Source organism: Nannobrachium achirus (genome assembly GCF_963921795.1).
Source record: "Nannobrachium achirus genome assembly, chromosome: 20".
Taxonomy (NCBI): Eukaryota; Metazoa; Chordata; class Actinopteri; order Myctophiformes; family Myctophidae; genus Nannobrachium; species Nannobrachium achirus.
The window spans coordinates 35,800,118-35,802,617 of NC_137827.1; the positions used below are offsets into that span (position 1 = coordinate 35,800,118).

Sequence of the window (2,500 nt, forward strand, 5' to 3'; positions counted from 1 at the left end):
AGCTTGTGTGTAACTACTACTTTCCATAGAGACAATGAATGCACAGTCATTGTCAGCTGTCTTCTTTCTTTTTCAGTCAGAGTGACAGCTAATTGTCCACTGTCCATTGTCTAAATGGACCCTGCATTTCTGATGCCACAGAATGATATGTTCCCATCTCTCTCATGTAAAAAAAAGAAAAGATTCGGAGTAAATGTTCTCTCTCTCATTATGTCTCCCTGAGTGTGTTTGCAAGAATATCTGTTGGTTTCTTACTGACACACACATGCACACGCACGCACGCACGCACGCACGCACGCACGCACACAGAGTTCCTTCACTCTACTGTATACAGTACATACATGGACTTACACTATGTGACCAAAAAAACACTAGCATCCTCCTTCTGTGCAGGTCACAGGTGAACATTCAGGAAACATAGCTGAACTACAAGCTCTCAACCTATCGAGTTACTTGCGACACGTTAGCTTGTAGATCAGCTGTTTTTGCAGGAGAAATTTAGTGCAAGGGAAAAAATTAGGAAGTCGAGGATAAACCCCTGGGGAACCCTAAGTATACTGTAGGGCTTAAGTGGTTGACTAGTTTGATCAGGGTCCATTTAATTTCATTGTCCATTATTATTGGCAAACTAGGTCGTTCTGGTTGGTGTACAGGCAAACTGTATGCGTTCTCTGTCTGTGTGGAATATTCTCTCTTATGAGGAGATGAACCACCTGAACCACCTGCCGCCATAGCAACCAAATCCCCCTTGATGTTGTAGGGAGCAGAGGTCTTAGATGTTGGACCCCGTGAGGAATCAATCCCAGATGCTTTCTAGCAGAATTTCTCCTTTTCTGACTGTGCATATGTGCATGTGCATTCGGGCATTTCTGTCTGTACAACCATGACTTCATCAGTTTTATTTGACTTATATGTCTACCCATCTCACATGAAATACATGTTGTTTCAGATAATTTTTTCTGCTTTTATGCCCCTTCCGTGCAGTTTTGATCAAATGTCTTCTGTTCTATTCCTCACTCAGCAAACACCAACAATGCTTTATTTTCCTCCATGACTTGGAGGACATGTCTGAACCACGATGGAAATTGATTTCACGTCTCCAAACTTAGGTTAACAAGAAATAGAAGTTTACGATCTGCATGGGGGATCTGCATTTCATTTGTGTTCTCCTCTGCCTCTCCAGATTTGTGTCAGGGAGGTTTATGCAGTGACTTAAATCTGTGTTAATCTCTACTGAACTAGCTTGAAATGAAGAAAGGGAAGACGAGTAGTGAGTGGCTTGTCTTACAGTGGATGTCACAAGAGGTCGACGCGTACAGAACTCTAAATGTTATTCGGGTCATGTTTGTTGCCTCGGTTTGTTTACTGTCAATTAAAGGTGATTAATCTGACAGATGCTCAAGAACACAGTGCGTGGGCATGCCAAAAAATAGAAAAGAATATTAATTGCAGTCTCCAGAAGAAATTGAAATCGCCACGCTTGCCACCGGAAGTGACATAAATCATTCCGCATTCCTGCATAGAAGAGATCATCAGAGACCGGCGCTAATGTTGTCTGTGCGTTTTGGTGTGACCCAGCAATAGAACACAGTTCTAAAGGCGTGCTTTCGCCTCTGTTGCTATTTTGGACCCTGCATTGTTATGGGCAGGGAGGCACTGCATATCAGGAGCAGGATGAGCACAGTTCTACCCAGTGGCGTTTATCTCCACCTCCACAAGAGCAGCCCTCACCTCAGCTCTCTGCAGCATCCAATGGAAGGAGGAGGCTCTGGAAAAGAGAGGCCTAGCCCTAGATATAGACAGCATCAACTGCATTACTCATCTCACTCACCCACACACATACTGTATATACCTGCTATGCTGGAATACTGTGTTTTTGGATGAGTTGAGTTGGTGTACTGGTTTTTTCTTTGTCTGAAGTGTACTATTTATGCACAGCAAACTCTGTATACTGATTGTGCAGTATGTTTCGCTCAGTATGACGCTTTATTCTCTCCTCTCTCTCTCTCTCTCTCACCAACTCACTCAGTCACTCACTCAGTCACTCAGTCAGTCAGTCACTCACTCACTCACTCACTCACTCACTCACTCACTCACTCACTCACTCACACACACACACACACACACACACACACACACACACACACACACACACCACACACACACACACACACACACACACACACTATCACACTATCACACTATCACATCTCTGTCAGGCGTAGATGACCTGTATTGGTCATTTGCTGTCACATATGCTGCCTGGTACGTGTCCAAAATAATCATAAAATTGACTTCCATCCAGACCACCTCTCAAACCACCTCTAACCCTACAGCAATAAGCACAGATAGTGAGACAAAGCAATACCCTTTAGACATTGAGAGATTGTAAAATGTATTGGGAGAAAAACGGAGGTGGTGAATATGTCATTTTCATTCAATTGTCCCTGCTTGGGAAGTTGATGTGACTTTTATGTGTACCCATGTGAGATGAAATACA

The 2,500-nt window shown here is 43.4% G+C and overlaps 1 protein-coding gene across 7 annotated transcripts in view; it reads left to right on the forward strand.

The window, feature by feature from the left end:
* The window catches only part of trim9 (tripartite motif containing 9), a gene marked incomplete at both ends in the record, with an annotated part of 50,860 nt that overhangs the window by 1,767 nt on the left and 46,593 nt on the right, over window positions 1–2,500 (forward strand). The window lies entirely within an intron of this gene.